The following is a 19,142-nucleotide window of genomic DNA, read 5'->3' on the forward strand; positions in this document are numbered from 1 at the left end:
TTTCCTTGATGAATAGTCACCAGCTCTGGTTTCTGTTTAAATTCCTCCCTCCACAGTCATGCATCTAGGAAACCAGATTGGAAAAGATTAATTTCTGGCGTTACCGGATTTACTGGAACAAACAGAAATACATTTACTGTGAAGAAACTCTTTCTGAAAGAGGCACTGATGGTGTCATGTCAGATGGGGAAGATGCTATTAGTCTGTATCAGACCCTCCAAAGACAGGGTGGCTGAAAAGGTCAGGATGCACTGAAGAAGCATGACATTTTGTTTTCCCAGAACATACCATTTGCTTATCATGAAAAATTACATCAAGCTTCAATATCAGACATGTGCAAGTGGCAATGCTTGATCATTTAGGCACCAACATCAGATATATGTGGCATGGAAATGTCCACAAGAGCTATTCCTGTCTTGAATGAACCCAGAGGAACACTGCTCTCTACAGGGAAAATAAGGGCATAGAATGGCCTTGACTGGTGTAACTACAGTATCCTGACATGTCTGTCTCATTTTGCCAACCTATTTTTAAAAATAAGCAACACATCATCTGAAGAAACTGGTTTTGTATTTAAGAGACTTTTCTTCTTAATAGTCAAACAAAGAGGATGAAGTTTTTAAGAAAGATATCTAAACATATCCATTAATTGATGAACATGCTCACTTTCTTGCTTTCAAGACAATAGACAACTGCTCATTGAATAAATTGAGTAAAAGGAGGGTTTAACTAGGAATTGCTTTTGTGTGAAGCTGTAGTTGTGGTAATGGAATAAAACAAATTCTTTGAACACACAAAAAAAGAATTAGTCATTGTCATCTAAAGAAGAAAAAATTTAGTTAGTTTATTGAAGGCATTGTTAAATGCCACAGTTTACCATAAAACATGTGATATAAAAAAGAAAAAGATGTGATATAAAAAACATGTGATATAAAAAGAAAAAAAGCTTCAACAAACCACAGTAAAAGGGAGATAATTTCTTACATTACAAACCTCTGGAAGAGATCAGCTTCTGCTTTTTGGGAGCAAGTATTTCCTTCTCCTTCTTTATGCTTCTGGTAGGACAAACATACTGCAAAAATAAGTTAGATAAGCAGCATTAAAACAGTACACAATTTCCTGACAAAACATAGGAGAAGAAAGAGAGGCAAGCTTGGAAGGAGACAACATGCTACATCAATGTAACCTGCAGTCACTAGAATAACAGATGGTTTTGCCGTGCATATTTTCTCATAATTAAAATAATACTAATTAAGACAGACTAAACCAAAAGCCTTGAGCGTTTTTGTATTTCCATATAATGTCAAATTTGGGAAGCATTGCTTCTTACCTCAGGTGAACAAAGGAGTACAGAACCTACATCCTCCTAGAAGCTATGCTAAGGGACATGGAAAATAAGGAGGTGATTGGTGACAGACAAAATGGTTTAACTAAGAGAAAATTGTGCCTGACAAATTTAGTGGCTTTTTACAGGTGTGGCAGTGTTGGTGGATATAGAAGGTAACTGATTTCATCTGCTTGGACCTGTTCAAAGCATTTTAAACTGCCCCACATGACATCCTTGTCTCCAAACTGCACAGACATACCTTTGATGGATGGACCAATCAGTGGATAAAAAGTCTGGATGGTCACACTCAAAGAGTTGCGGTCAATGGCTCTAAATCCAAATGGAGACCAGTGAGGAGTGGATGCTCCCCAGGGGTTGGTACTGGGACTGGGGCTGTTTAACCTCTTTGTCGATGACATGGGCAAAGGGACTGAGAGCACCCTCAGCAAGTTTGCTGGTGACACTGAGCTGTGTGGTGCAGCTGACACACTGGAGGGAAGGGCTACCATCCAGAAGGAGCTGGACAGGTTCAAGAGGAGGGACTGTGAAAACCTCATTAAGTTCAACAAGGCCAAGTGCAAGGTCCTGCACCTGGGTCAGGGCAAGCCCAAACATGGTACAGGCTGGGTGGAGAAAGGATTCAAAGCAGCCCTGAGGAGAAGGACTTGGGGGCACTGAGTTATGAGAAGCTCAACATGACCTGGCAGTGCCCATTTGCAGCCCAGAGAGCCAAATACATTCTGGCTACAGCAAAAGAAGCGTAGCCAGCAGGTTGAGGGAGATGATCTTCCCATTCACCTGCTCTTGTGAGACCCCACCTGGAGTAGCATGTCCCACTCTGGAGCGCTCAACAGAAGGGCAACATGGATTTACTGGAGCATGTCCAGAGAAGGGCCATGAAGATGACGAATACTGAAACAACTCTCATACAAAAGCAGGCTGAGAGAGTTGGGTTAATCCAGTCTGGAGAAGGTTGAGGGGACACCGTATTGCTTCTTCCAGTACTTGAAAAATTGTACAAGAAATCTGGAGTGGGACTTTTTACATTGGCATATATGGATAGGACATATGGGAATGGTTTTAAACTGGAGGATGTTAGGTTTAGATTAGATACTAGACAGAAATTAATAAGGAATTTCTGTCTAGTATCTAAGGGTGGTGAGATACAGGCACAGGTTGCCCAGAAACATTATGGCTGCCCCATTCATAGAAGTGTTTGAGGCCAGGTTGGACGGTGCTTGGAGCAACATGGTCTAGTGGAAGGGGAGCTGGGAATTAGATGATCTTTAACATCCCTTCTGAACCAAACCTTTCTATGAGTATATGTACTTCAGTTCTTCAGTATGAAGCAAATTTTAGTAATGAATGGGATCAGCAGCTATTTGAAATCTACACAGAATAGTGGAGCTAATTTCTAAAAACATGTATTTGCTTATTATATCTCAAAAATACCATTTTTATACTCCTTATTTCTATATCATTGTTATCCTTCACTGAGTAATATGCTGGACGTTATATAAATGTCACTTTAATATTGAAACCAGATATATGTATATAGATGTTTTTATTAGATGTTGGCTACTATATATTTATGGCAATATCACTTATATTTCCTAGAAATAAAGGATAAATGTATGGAATACTCAACACATAACAAAGGTTACCTTTGTCCTTGCAATTCTATTCATTTTTGATTTTGAGCAGATAGAAGAAAAATTCTGACTAACCTTCAACTCTGGGTAATTCTGGCAATTTCTGGAGTACAATCTCATATAAGAGCAGATGTTTTATAGTTTTTTGTTATCTTCTAGTAGTTTTGTACCCAACCACCAGTTAAAGGCAATAGCCATTTTACTAATCTGTGTTCCAGACATTTTTGGTTTTGTCTTTTATGACATGAAGAGAAGCAGCCAAATCTATAAAAGGCCTATAACAAACTACTATTCCATGCCACTGTCTAAGATCATCTGGATTTCTCCCATTATTAGTTATCTCAAACATTCCAAAACAATGAAAAAGTTTATTATTCTACCTCAAATCAGAATAGATTATTTTAGTTCTCTCAGCTGGAGAATGGATAGAAGTATTTCAGAAGCTCTCAGTTTCTATACTGTAGAATGGATAGGTATTTTAATGCATGTTCTGTTGAACAAGGCAAAACATGCTTCATCTGGTACCAGGGGATGCTGATGTTACGTGGTTTGTCTGATGTTTTGTTTTTTAACAAACAATATATTTTTATATATATATATATAAATTTATATTTTTATATATATATATAAATAATTTTCTATATTTTTAACTGTTGGCTTGGATACTACTCCCGGGGACAAGCTAAATTTTTCGGCCTTTTTTTACCTATTTTCTATATTGTAGCTCAGAAGCAACATGACAGCAGTAGCAATTTCTTAGCTGTTTTACTCCTCATTAGTATTGCAACACTTCAGTAATGATCCTGTGTTCTCTGGATCAGCTGACTATGGGAAGATAATTTACTGTTTAATACTATTTACAGAACTGGTCTGACTTGTAAGCGCTCTTTAGATTTAAGGATGCCTTACTGATACTGCCAAAAACTCCCATACAATGAGCCTGCTCTGAGTACAATGGACTATATAGATTCCAGACATCCTTTCCAGACTATATAGTTCTGTGTCTCTATGTTCATCTTACAGTTACATGCATGAGTACTTATGGTGTGTGTAGTCCTATCTTTAAGAAACCCTTTGGAATGACTTTCAGACCTAGAACCATTTCCAGTGTTACTGTTCCTGTCATGCCACTTGTTTGCTGTCTCAATTACACTAAGAATATTTAACAATCCTACGGCACCTCTGGAGCAGCTGGAATCTGTTATCTTCTCTTTGTTGTATTGTCAGCACAACTGACCCAACACGTTGGGAGGGTGCGAGCTGGATGAACGTGTAGCAAAAGCAGCCCAACAAAAACACTGGCACCCTGTGCAGTCATACAGTTAGCATATAGGTGAAAGCAAAAGCATAATCTCTCTTCCTTTGGCCTGCTCATCAATGCCTATGTGTATAGAATAAAGAAGACAACGTATCTTGCCAATATACAGAATCAGTATATGACCTATATTGATCAGTAGTCAGGAGCAGCTGATTGAGAAAGAGAATACAAGAATAAGGTGCTTGATACATGTGCATGTCGATGGAGACCTGAAGAAGATGAACAGACAACTCTTTCTCTTTCCAAATTATAGGAAGATGGTTAGATTTTCAACAGCCAACTATTGTACATATGAAAGTCACAACTTGCTCTCACAAGAAAATGGAAAATGAAGCAGAACTTCTCATTCTCATTTCACTTTATTCAATAAAAATAATATCTGGTGAGACCTTTGAAATTTATCAAGAGGTAACAGAGATAGTGATGACACAGTTTATTACTCAGTTATTTTGGTTTCCTGCAGAGTTACCATGTTCCATTAGAGTTTCTGCAAAATAGCATGTGGTGTTTTATCTTTTCAAATCATTACCTTGCATTCTTTTCTCCTATTCGAAAGTGGAGACTATTAAAAGAAAATTAATAAACAGTGTTTAATCGGGATTTGTACTGTTATTTGGCAAAGGATGATGGCAGAGGCTGCCCTCCATTTCAAAGACATGTCAGTCTTTTTAATTACATGCTAGTGGTAATATTTCAGTGAGTTTCTAAACCAGAAAATTAAAAACACGTGAGACTATTCTGCTATAAAGGAGTGTGTGTTAACTATTCACCATTCTATTAAGAAATTATAAACTGCATTAATTTCTACCAATGAAAAGAGAAACAGCAAAGATGATGTAACCTGGCTTCTATTCTCACAATTCAGTAAATAAAAAATATCATCTCCATAATGCCTCTTTTTGGTCTGTCAATCTAAACAGAATTTAACAATAAAGGAGTATTTGATTACTTCAGTTGTCTGGTTAGTGAAACTTAGGCCATTCATGGCCTACTGTCCTACTTTCTTAGAGGAAGCCCAGTGTAATCAGAAATTGTGCATAAAAATCCAGCCTGGTGAAGATGAGTGTGAAATACATACTTTCATCCCAGGAGTAAGAATCGTTTTCCTCAACATATGGCCCATGCAGAAATTGGAGCTATAATCTCTACAGTCAATATATACATACGCATGTGTTTATTTATATTGTATTTTAATATGATGCTGATGACCAAAAGCCAAAAAGATTTTTTTCATTTGTATTTGGACACATAGACACCTTTTGTCTAATGGGGAAAATGTCTGGTTTCCGGTCAAATTATGAGGAACTGACAGCATACCAGACCAAGTAAAATAAAGCTAATTCTAGGTATCTGAACATTCATTGAAGTTTTAACCCTAGGTCAGGTATTTGGTCATAGTTTGTATAAGCAGAGAATACTATGCAATGCTTCTATGGCAAAGTAAAAGCATCTAAAATGTCATATATCGCCTTTCAGCTATACTCTACGCACAGAAAAACAAAACCCACATGTGCACAGTCACAACCACACATCTATGTATAAATGTAGGAAATAAACCTATGTAAAGGTGTGTAAGATTTCCATGAGTACATCTGTATGTCCAGTTTCTTCCCTAGGTAAAACTTTCTTTTAGGATTTGAAGAAAACTTCTATCCCAATAAAACTGTTAGTGCTCAACCATAACAAGATTTGCTATGTTTGAACCTTCACTAGGCAAATGTGGGCTCTTTTTCATGCTTGGCTTTTTTCTTGTGTGTGTGTGTGTGATTCAAAAGCAAGGGAGGAAACACCTGAATTTGACACAAACTTAGAAGTTGCAGAGTAAAGAAACAAAAACATGCTATTCAACAGACAGCTGTGGTGGGAACCCACTTCAGTGAGTATGCCTCTGCTCTGCTATACTATGCATATATACCAGTTGTCAACTTCATAATTATGTATGCATTCATGCAGAGATGATGATGGAGTACTATGTTTTTTAAGGAGAATCTTGTCTTTTTAGGCTTAGGAATATACTTGCTAGACACCAAAAACCATGACGACTGAATACAAACTTCCTATCTTGGTAAGAAACAATATGCTAGAAGTCCATGCCCCATGAGATGAGAAAGGAGCAATGTGTGTGCGCCTCACTAACCACTGCCTTTGTGTACGGTCTTAATTCACAAAATCTCTCGTGGATCATGCCATCTCTGAAAAGGACAGAAAAGCTTGTGTTTGCCAATAGTTCTCTCTGTGTCCTAGGCTGTACACTAGCTGCTGCAAATGCTTGAACTTGTAAGGTGCCAAATCTTTGGATAATTTTGCAGATAGTTCGTATTTACACACGATTAATACCCCTGAAGTTATTAGACTAGTGCTGTGCTCAAGTGCACAGCATTTACGATAGCAAGCCCTGAGCAAGCCAGAGGAAGGCACTTTTGTAAGACACTGAAAATTTTTTTGTATTTCTTTGACCACCTTTCTAATGCAGCCCCTTAAGGGCAGCCTTGAAATTTTACTTCTTAATCTATCCATTTATCAATACAGACATTTATTCAAAAAAACCCCAAACAAACCCCAAAGTTAAAGGTTTATGTTTCTTTCTCACTGTCAAATCAGATTCACATTCTGAATGGACTGTTACTGGGAATCAGAAGCAAATTCGTAGTCCTTCTTCACTATTGACTGTCTGTCACTTTGCATTTACCTGCAGCATTTATTACCTTGCTTGTTTTTAACAGCAAGTCAGTAAAATTTTGGTCTTTAAACCCATGACTGCTTATCATTCTGATCTGCCATTCCACCTAGATGACTGTAAGAAGAAATTGTGACTATTGCTAGACTCAAATATATCAAAATTATTTCAGAAATACATATCAGCTACAGTGGTGCCGAAAGACAGCACTACCTCATATGCAAAAAGCAAACAGAAATAAACATGCAAAAGCTGATCTCTTATTTAGAGGATTTAATATAATTGAAACAAATCATCATCTACCTCTGTAACTAAGAAGCCCACCTCTGTTCTGAAGAGACCCAAATTGCTTTGTTAAGAAACTTATGCAATTGCTGACGTGTGACTTTAGCCAATAGCTTCCTGCTGAATAAATGCTGAGGGCATTCCTGACATTCCTCGAGGGAGGTTCCTGGCCAAGCTCTGGCGGCTGTGTCCATCCCAGTTTTGTACTGAGTGCTGAGCTGCACCCACGCAGAAGCCGGCTGGTGTCAGCACACGATGGAATTTCCAGACATATATGGACAACACTCGTGTGAACAGGGCGTTCTTCACCCCCATGCACAAACCGGGACAGGAGCGTGCTGAGGTCTCATGTTATAGATTCCCAATGAGGCAATCACATGAATCCAGTGCTTTAATTTGGTACCTACATCACCAAGGCAGGGTAGATGTCATTTTCCTCTGTCTGGTTTTTTTGTTTGTTTTGTTTAGTTTTTGGGTGCATTTTTAAAAATTAAATAGAATGGCACTTCTTTCAGTAAGGTGGAACTTATTCAAAAAATTTCAGCATTTTATTTTTTTTTCTAAGCTTTTGATAGAAATATTCTGGGTTTGCAATAAAGTTTATTTTTTCTCAGGAAATTGTCTAAAATTATCACTCATTTAACAAATTATATCTTCTTCAAAATGCTTTACCTTTACAAGTCTTACTTAAATGGAATCAAAAAAATAAAATAAGCATTGATTGTACACCTTCATCTCACGTGTCTGTGGAATGCTATAGTTCTCACTAAATTCCTGAGTAATCATAAAGGTGTATTTATGACTTCTTCCAGCTCAGAAAAGTGAACATTCCTATTCAGAGTCACTGGTAAATTTTCTTCGGAGGGCAGAAATATCAAATGTGCCTGAAAAGCTCTTTATCAACAGAGCATATTTGGCAGCCAGTTATAAAGGTGTTGACACCCTCTTCTTCAACAAGTACTGACTACCCATTTCTTTCATTCCTTCCCAAAAGTTCTACCTTCTCTGAAAGTGCATTCATGTTACTTTGAATAAGGAAGGACTCAAATAACAAAATATGTCCCTCCTGCCCCTCTTTCACCTTTTGCCATCTCAGACCCACTGTTGTTTCCAGTCATGTTTTGTTTGTGTATAAAACTCACCTGTTATTTATGCTCTTTCCCTACTCTGCACTGACAGTATTTGTGCTGAAGGTCACTGCCATTTCCTTGGTGTTCTTCCAGGGATTTAACCGTTTCTTAGTTCTTTCCAACAGCAACTAGTATTTGCATTCAAGCTCGAGTATACATATAAATTGCCACTCCTTTTTTACATTGTCAGGAGGTCCTTGGGACCTCTTGAATTATGTTGCATATGTGGAACAGGCACGACCAATAGGGTGGACTCTAAGTATGGAATAATACTGAATGTTACTAGAATGGTTTGCTGCTGTAGGTGATCCCAGTCAAAACATCAAGTAAAGAAAATGAAGTATTCCAGCATGGACCCAGCCTTGTCAAATTGGAAGACATGCTACAAATACTAATTTTTCTCAAAGGCATGTCCTGGCACTATTTGCCTCAGGCCATTACTTTATAGGCAGAAGCATCCAGCTGCATATACATGTTAGCTAAAGGAGAATCAGGGGGTTTACATAGTATACAAAAATTTGTAAATTACCCATAAAAAAAGTGCCATTAACATGACCTATTTCTTTCTCTGTGTTCTTTATGAATGGCTCATAAAGAGAGTTTATTAGTTTTGATAAGAAGTAAAACAGAAACATATCAATAAGGTATATATAAAAGATGTATGAGACATAGATACAAGTTTCACAAATACCCAGAAAAAGTCCAATGTCTATGAAATATGGCTTTAAAACACTGAGCTTTTTGTTACATCATGAAGTATTTAGGAACTATAATTTAAATTAAAAATCTGAAAAATCAACATAAAAAATGGTGTAAAAACAGATTAATTTTTCTTATTATTCTTATGCAATAAATCCTAATTTTTTGGCTTTTTCTGAGCTTGACACAGCTCTAAATTCTGAGGCAGAGATTTTCTTCTTGCTGTATTTTTATTAGTACTTAGCATAGCCAGCCAATGGCTAAGATCAGGAGTCCCTAGGAAGACCAGCAGTAGAAAAAATTAGTATTTTAACTAAATAGGGAGAGGCAAATGAAATAATTCTTTCTTTTGTTATATATGATTTTCTTTTATCAAGGATATCTATGCATGAGTCACTATAATGTCCAGCACAAATGTGTATAACAAAACATATACCAAGCTACTGAAAAGAGAAATGCCTTTTCATTGAAGTGTTCACTTGTATAAGGTAGGATAATGTGGATATCTAAGAAAAAGAGTGAAAACAGGATTAAAATAAACCCCTTGGATTAACATGGTAATTATAGAACATCCCTTGCTTACTTTTGGTCTCTGTGTATTTCTGCTAAATGGAGATGAACAAGTCCAACCACAGATTAAGTGAAACCCAGCAGAATATCCAAGAATTGCTTTTGAACTACATACAGTTCTAAAAACTTGAAGCTTCCTTATTGGAAAATGTTAGGAATTGTTCCAAATCAGCTAATGTCCTGGTAACTGTATTTTTCATTAAGATACCTCAGGTGACATTAAAACTAAGAGTGTTTTCTGAAGCCAGAAGCTATAACTTGTTATTTAAGCATTTCAGAGTACTCTTAATTGAATAAAATTTCATCAAAATGTCCTATTTCATCAGATCCAACTTTCAACACCAATTATTTTTTGTGACAACTTTGGCCTGAGGAAAAAAACATCAGTGCTGTCTCTCATTCCATTATCCAGTATAACTGCTCTGCTGTTTGTAATCTGTTACTATTGTCACGGATGTTTCTAAACTGCTGTTTAGCTAATATATATATTTCCTGTGTATATTTTCTGGTTCAGCCGGAGGAGTTTCTTTGAATCTTTAACACATTTTGATTTGTCTATACACTCCTGGCATGTTTACTTGATGGGCATTTCTGTGAATATTCCAGAGAATGCTTCAGAGAATTTCACAGCATCAGAGAGAGGGCATAGGTATCAGAGAGAATAAGTGACTGTTGGGCAAGCAGGGCTAACACAATAAACAAACATGGTAATACTTCACCTCTCTTTGTGGCCATAATCAATAAAGGATCAATAAACTTGGCATGCAAAAGTGGTTATTGTGCTTTTCCTGTATGTTTTTTTTCTGTAGCAACTCTATCACAACATTAAGGAAGAAAAATCAATGAGCTTACAGGTCAAGGGTCTCCAGCCATTTGAAAACTTAAACAGTCCTGGAAGATGATGACACATGAGACTTTAAACAACTAAAAAACTGATGTGAAATGTTCTATCACCATATCAATCTGATCTATTTCTGTTATCCTATATCGTCCACATAAACAATTTGCCCACAGTTCAGTAAGGTGTTACCGGTGCAAAACTAGGGCAAATTACCTTTGGCAGCAAATGGCTTTCTCCCATCCCCCATTGCTTTCTATGGGAAAGCTGACAATAGGTAACATGCTGATGGGAAGGTCTTGCAGGGGGTACTGAAGGGTGAACAATGAAAAGTTCCTGCAGGAGGTACCTCTCAATAATGAAATCCATAGAGCGGAAATCCTCTTGCGTGATAAGAAGAAACTTCAAAGTTTTTGAAACAGTGGGAATGATTTCACAGAACCTAATTTTTGGATCCACATAAGGCTTACTATCAATGACCAAAAAAACCTCATACACACCTGAGAGTGCCTGTTCTTCTTAAGATACTGTCTTTTATCTTTACCTCTATCCATCTGCAGAAATTTATTCCTATACTTTTCTTTCGGAATCTTTCGTGGCTGTGTACAAACTTGTCAGGAAACGTGGCTGCATGTCATAAGGCATCTTTCCAGGCTGCAGTGTCTGCAGTGCCTGAGGCAGCGACACTAACAAGCTCATGATATATTATTTTATACTTATACCAGACATTTTTACAGAGAAAGATGAAAATACTACTGTTAGATATGCACTGTCTTTCTAATAGGATTTTGGAGAACATAAATAGGCACACTTCTTTTGCAGGAATTGCAATACAGACAGGAGAGCTATAGTGCTTCTTGAAGGCAAAAAGATGTAATAGCAAAACTTCAAGACGTGTAGCCAAAACTAGATTTGTATTTTTTAAGTACACTTATTCTCAAGATTTATATGATTCTCATTTTAAAAAAATCTTAGATCATATGAAATTATTTATTTTCAGCTTTGGAAAGAAGCTTGTGTGAAAAAAAAAAAATTAAATGGATCTGACTGCAATCCTAAATCAGTTTGTTCCTCAGTTTGGCAGGTCACAGGGTAACTTAGCAGTTGTGTAAAATAAGTTTGGCTCCAAATCTGTGCAATATGCAGAGTAGCCACTAAATTTTTAAACAAGTCTGAACACAAGATGTTTAGACATTGACATATCTTTCCTTTTCTCACGCATCCTTAAAAGGAGTTTTTAAAATTATATGTGTGTAGATAGGTGCATAGTAAAGTCTGTGAAAAAAAAAATTCCCTCATTGAGTCTAAATAATTACAATAATTGATTCTAAATAAAAATGATCACCTATGTTTCATACAAAGTATATAGAAATTACTTTCTTCCAGGAACATCTCTGATTATCATGAGGGTCACATATAAGTAGAGAAAAGGTTTCTTTACACCACAGTTTCATTCCTCAAGCCTTCATCTTCTGCAGATTACTTTGTCTGTTGGACCAGATATTGCAGAGTGCCAAACGGTGGACAACTGTGTGAAGAGGGGATGTTTCTTGTTCCATAACCTATTCTCACTGGCATTTACATTCAGTAAATGGAATGTGGAGAACCAGTTATCCCTAACAACTAATTGAGACTCAAGAGCTCTTAAATTTAGTATTCCAAAGAATGTAAAGGCCAAATGGCTGTCAACTGAAGCAAGGTTCAGCTTGGAAACAGGACAGAAGTTCTTAACAGCAAACACAGTTCTAACCATCAGGTGGAGTCTTCTGCGTAAGAGGTCCTCCCCTTGTGAAAGATAGGCTCTGATTCAACTGCAGGTTTTGGGGCTTAATGAAGAAATGGCTGGGTGAAACTGTGTGGCCTGAGTTATGCAGGAGGTCAGACATCCTGTCCAGAACAGACTCTTCTGAGAAGGAAATTTATGAAAATAGTAACAAAAATATGTAACCCAGTTAGTGTATCAAGCATTTATTTAGGACTTGGGTTCAAAATTCTAATGTGCTTTTCCCCCACGGATTCCTAGAGCCATTTATAACAGGCCAGCTTCTCATGACTACTTATATTTATAGTTTTTCTTCTTGGTTGTCACTGGTCACATTTTCAGGCTTTGCATTGCATTTTAAATAACCTGAGTCATTTCATGTTCATGTTTACCACTCTATTCCTTATTTTATGAGATTTTTCCATGAGTCTGAAATGATAAATGTCCTTGCCTCCTCTCTGCTGAAAAGTCACAACCACAAGTCATCCATCACAGCTCAAATTTGTCCCTTAAAATTTTATCAGATTGCTCACAGGAGAGGTATTTCCAAGCTAGAAGTTAAAGCTCAATTTTTCTTTAGTTCTCAGAGGAGATGAAAAGAGCTTGCCCTTCCTCCAAAAAGATGGTTTCTACTTTTTTCTTCAAATTCTGCACAGAAATTTACTAAATGAAAAATCTTTTCATTCCTGGCACCTCAAGCACTTGCAGTTCCTTTTAGGGTTTTTTGTATGCTTTTTATACTGGCAGGAAGAAAACTGAGAGGGAAAAGGATATGGTGCTGTTGTGTCCATCACCTCTGTTCCTCATGCACAGTTCACTAGTTTCAAGCTTCAAAAAATAAATACTTCATGCCCAGAGTGCAAGAAACAAATATCAACTAGTGTGTCCAGAAACTTTCTTTAAAGGACTCAGTACATTCAGCTCTATGTGGTATATCATCTTGCATCTTACTCCGAATTTATGAACAGTCTCAAATCTGACTGAGATGTATCATCTAAAGCATCACTCGCCCCCAGTGTAATAAACCTGCTTCCTTCAGCTTTCTGCAGATAGGAATAGTTTAGCAGTGCCAGGCTATTACATACATCTATGATGCCTGGCCAGCTGTAGGGTTCTGTGCTGGGGACCTCAGTAAGGCACACGTGCCTCCAGCTTTCCTGTACTTTGGCAGAGCTGTGGCCCTCACTTCCAGTATGGTAAGTACATGAGTAAGGTTTGCGGTTCAATCTTTTGGTTTTTACATCTTCACATTTAGTTATTAGTTTTAAAGGCAACACACTGCAGAGGGAATAATGTGATGTGTGGAGCTGGCAGTAGAGATTTTTTCCCCAATGTTTGCGAGGATCCCATTTCTCACAGATATTACTGCCAAGAAAGAGCCTCTTTTTTTTTTTTTTTTTAAAGGAAATATGGATTGCTAGCAAGAATCTTCTGCCTAAAGTATTTCTCCATTCAAATGCTGACACTACTCTAAAACAAGAAAGACTTATTCAAAAATACTTATTATTTTGAGTGGGAGAAGAAGGCAAAGAGGTCCAATATGTGGAATTGAAAAGATTAATCTAATAGCTGTAGAGGTAACAACACAACTATCTTGCAAAAGACCTTGGAGAAGCGGAGGGAAGGAGAGAGGGCAGACACCTTCCCAAGGAAAGGGTCTGTTGCCTTTAATATTCAGCTGCAATAGTGGGAAATTTCAAAGCTGTGTGTCCAAGAGCAAAGCCTGAGCCTTTACTAAGCAGGCAATATAATATTAACATACATACTCTTAGAGACCCATAAATGGTTGTATCATGCCTACCCTGTTTTGTGTATTCTTTCATAGTCTTTCTTTTTAACTGATAGGCAGAAAACATGTTTCCTTAAGGAAAGATCAAGCAGGATGGTGAATCATACACTTTTATTCCTCTGGCTGCTATTTAGTGCATTAATAAACAAGAACTGTAAACATCTATGTATGTCGGAGGAAGAAGTCCTCTGCTGCAACTACTGATGAGAGCTGCTGACAGGGAAACCAATGCAGGGCACTGCACAGGCCCTGGCATTAGGAATAGGAGGGAAGCACTCAGCAGAGCCTGCTTCCAGTAGGTTGAAAGGACAAAGCAGGTTTCCTCCTGACTGAACAACTGTCAGTGATCACACAAAGTGAAAGGAAGTCAGAAACCAGAGCAGCATGACCTGTTGGGATTAACTACAAAAGCTAATTCAGAAGCCCCTGCTGCTGCCAAAATTATGAGGACAAAGAATTTGGCTTAAAGACACTTTCTTTGTCTTCCTTTGTAACTGAATAACTCCAAGGCGGTGTAGAACATAAACCTGCTAGAAAAATATGGAAGCCTGAAGGTTGTTTTTCATAAACAGATCTGATACAATTACTGGTAGCAAAGAGGAAATTGAGCTAGAAGCTATGAATCCTTAGGCAAACCTCCTGAAAATTAAGCGTGTGTTTGGGAGTGAAGGTTTTGGTTGGACTTTCCCCTAACGGGCAGACAGAATGTGCTAAGTCTGAGTCCAATTCCATGTTTTTCTTTGTTTTCATTGTTATGATAGTCATGGCTACTGCTGCAAAATTAGGCCATTAAAAAAAAGGCAAGCAGCCCATGCCAAATGGTTCCTATTTGAGCTAAACTCCTTGGGCTCAGCAATAGACAGAAAGGTACCTATTTAGGACATGTGTTTTCTGCTTATTTCTGCCCTTGACTTGTTTTGGATGATACAGTGAGTTGACAGATGAAATTTCCTTCCTAGGGAAAAAGGCTGATATTTTCCAAACTATTTTCATCCCAAATTGGCATTTTCAGAGACCAATATGTTTAGGAAAAAAATCAGTTCAGAAATGTCAAAATATTTTTTTAAAAATCTAACCCAAGTATTCAGTGTTTCCCAAACTGTTTTAAGTTTGTTCACACACGAACTGGAGTCATGTTGCCATCCTAGGGGGTGGCAAGGGCATTATACATACATTTATAACTACACAGTAAATATCTCATTAGATTTTGAGCTAATGGAAAGCTGCTCAGAAACTAGAATCAGGATGGGAGACTTGCACCTGTGCTAAATATGCAAAGAACTGGCCAGAATGTGTATCCTGGACCAGCACTGATAGCTCCTCAAAATGTGAACATCCCAAAGCAACCTAGCTGTATTATCATGGCACAGAACCCAAAAATGCTTGACTCTTCTTCTCAACCAAACAGTGCAAAAATTCCCTGTGACTTTCATCTGTTGATGTAGAGCATCTGTGGTTCACAAGACAAAGTCACAATCAAAAAAGCAGCTGAACAACTTCAGCATAGACCTACTAAGTTGCACCAGCACTTACAGTACTAAAGAGTAGGAATGAAATGGTCTCTCAGGATCTGTGGAAATGAGGGATGGTATTATTCCGAGGGGGTGAAAGCAGAAACATTTAGATCTTGTCTCCAGAAGAATTTATGGTATTTTCTACAAGTTTCACACTTGTCCTTTAGTCTGAGATGTGCTTTTAGGAACATTAACTGTTACGTTTTGACTAAAAAATGAAGAATGTTCCTTTCTTGCTTCTTTTCCCACCTTTTAAAAGACGTTGTGTAAGTGTAATGTTCTCGTAAGACCATTTAAATGAGAGAGAAGTATAACTATGTTGTCTTGCAGACTTCATTAAATTGTGCTTAGAACTCATTTGCTTTGTTGACTCAAGTTATGGAATGAATTCTTGTTGTAGGGATTCTTTATATGTCCCAGAACATTCATAACTCACTGAGTTCAGCCATGTACAAGTGTTTAATTACAGACTGACTCTTTCATGTAAAAAAATGTTTGCCAGCAGTATTTTGGCATAGTAAGGTATGAACTTTGTAGATCTGCTCATGAGCACCAGCAGCAGAAATGGGGAAAATTACTTCTCCAGAGTTTCTTGAAGATATAAGTTTCTGGATCTTGGCATAATTGGTTCCTGCTGGAACTGTGCTAAATTTTGCATTAAAATTTATTGTTTTGCCCACTTCTACCGATAGAAATGTATGTACATTTAAAAATAGCACATGAAAATGAAACTCACAAGGCACCATTGTCTAAGATGTGAGCTCAAAATTTGTCCTGAAAGACAGAGAGCATCTAGGCTTTGAAAATACATATCATTAATATGCTACTAAAGTGAAGATGCATCTCACAATTCATAGGCTAAAACCATAAAAATGTCCTGCATTATTTCATCCCTGTACTGATTATTTTGCATACTTGAACTGACTAGAGGATGGAGGTTTCTTTACATCCATATTTCTAAATGGATTTTTTTTTCATCATAGATTTCTATGCAAAATCTTGTCTTGCAGTAAAATGCTGAATTTCTCTGATGGAGTGCTTTTAGAACTAAACCTGAAGATTTGGGTTGAAGAAGACAGATTTTTTTTCTTTTTATTTTTTTTCTCTCTTTTTTTTTTTTTTAAACATTTGGAAATGCCATTATCTTGAGACCTGGGATTTTTATATAATACCTTATCTCCCCTCTCTCTGCCTTTGAGGGCTATGGCTGCAGCTGCTGTGCAAAGCAGTTTCCTTTGAATGTCCATGTCTGAAGAAAAATTTCTGCTATTCTTAACTGCTGAAGTTTGAGACCCTGTATCAAGCCAGCATACGTTATTGCAACCTCAGCCTCCTCTACATGAGACGGCGCTGCCTCGCCTCAGTGAAGACCATGTGTAATCCTTTGTTGGCAGACATCAGATAGACCAAAATATGTGAGGACCTACTTTAGAGAGTGATGTTGCCTCACTTCTGTCTGGAAGACAGAATACAAAATTGAATCAGGGAAGACTTAAAGAAAACCGGCTAAGTTGTTTCAGTACCTGAGGACTAGGTGAGCAAGTTTTGTGTACTGCAAGTGGAAGTTTTTTGGGAAGGTGAGGAGAAGGGTTTCCCAAAGCTGCAATGGCAAGCACAGGGAGTCTGAGTGAAGCACTGCCAAGAAGGTGTCATTTACACTATCTCTCCATTTCAGCACATGTCAACTGGAATCAGTCTTTGCATTTGCATTTTGGGCTCCCAGATCCTGCTCCTCGCTGACCACACGAGGGGCCATGTCATGCCTGTGAGGGGTATTGACAGGGAGGCCAAATGTCCAGGAGGCCCAGAGGTAGCAGGAGCTCTGGGGAAGGCCCTGCTTCGCTGCTGTGGGAGTGCCCCAGGAGAAGGGACAGCCCTGGGGCTCCTGGCATTCCTCCTCCACCCTCTTCCAGTAGGTGGGTGCCCATGATGAGCTGAGCTGGACCAAAACCCTTGGGTGGCAGTGATCAGCCACGGGACTGTGGGTGGCATGTGCTGGGGGGCTCTGGGCCGAGGGACCCAGTGTCGCCTCCATGGCCCCTGCCAGAAATGCAGGAAAGTTCTCGTAGCAAGCAGGCAGTTATGCGGTTTCACACCTAAGCCCTGAGCCAAAAGGGTGGAAGTGGCATTTTCAGGCTCTCACCAGCCAACCAGCTGGAAGGCCAAGGCTCATCTGTGAAAGAGGCTGAGGGTGAGACATTCCCCTCTGGCAGCTCCCATTGTGGGCTCTGTTTGATCCTCTCTACGCCCTGGCTGTGCTCCGAGGTACCTTGAGGTACACAAGTCCTTGCAGCATGAGGTCATTTGTTGTCATTTCCACTTCTGGGAAAAAAAGGTCATAAGAAGTGATCATTAAATGTGCAGTATTCATACAGCATGGCCTCTAACACAACAGGCATGTTGCAGTGTTATCACATCCAGGAAAACAGCAGCAGGCTGCGTAGCTTCAAAATACCACCCAGAAACTCTTGTTTGGAAAGGACAACTCAGAGCATCAAAGCCCAAATATATTTGCCAAACCATACTTTAACTTACTGCCAGGACACCAAATGTATCCCCTTATTAGCAACAATCCACTAGGCAACATGGTGACTGCTTCTGCAAGGTGGCCATGGGTTTGCTTCATGGAGGTCAGCAATACAAACAAAACCCTACACATATTAATGCTTTGTAAGAGAGGTGGGGGCTGTTCCAAGTGAAATAAGCCAGGGGACAATTTGTTAATAAGCAAGCCTCAAAGAAAGACTACAACAAAATCAATATACTGGATAGTTGTAAGGTCAAAGGAAATTAATGAAAATTTTAAGGTTAAGATTAATTGTTTCAGAACAAAAACAAATTAGACATAAGTGTCTAATAGAAATCTGATTGAGGAAACAAATTAGAATGCAAGGTATATAACCATACTTTAAAAATCCGAAGGGAATGCCTTGGTTTCTATCTTGCTTTTTCATACTGTCCTCATCTGCAGTCATTTATATGGCAGGGTATGTGGAATAACTTCCTTCTGTATCTGCAAAGAGGGAAAGGGAGGGAAGAGCTGTGACTCCCTCTTCCCTAACTGCTCCCCTGAGCCAGTCACAAAGCAAAGTCACCTCTTCACATCTGAAAGCCCTGCAACAACACGCTCTGCTTACCGAAACACAGCTCTCCAAGCCACATCAAACTTCTGACACGGCATGCATCCAAGTCAGCTCCTGTCATGACTGTAATCACGGTATCTACTGACACTCTGACTGTGTCCATGGCTGTGTGTATGCACAGGTCCTGAGGGAAAATTCTGAAGACTGTGATATGCCTGACATAGCCCTACAACGAATGTGTGCATTGTGTTTACCAGGAACTCTTTGTGGGAGACAGAGGGACAAGTCATGGCAGCAGTTTGCTTTTGTAATGTTGTTTTGCTTCTTTTCTTTTTTCCCAGAGATGCATTTTGTACTCTGCATGCATCTTTCAGTCCTTGTCCTTGAACTCCTGAATACAAAAATCTAGAATGTCAAAACTTGATAAGGGGTTTAAACAAACAAACAAAAAGCCTAACCACAAACTGTATGCAAAATAGATACTTCAAATATATATAA

Source organism: Coloeus monedula (assembly GCF_965178545.1).
Source record: "Coloeus monedula genome assembly, chromosome: 6".
NCBI lineage: Eukaryota > Metazoa > Chordata > Aves > Passeriformes > Corvidae > Coloeus > Coloeus monedula.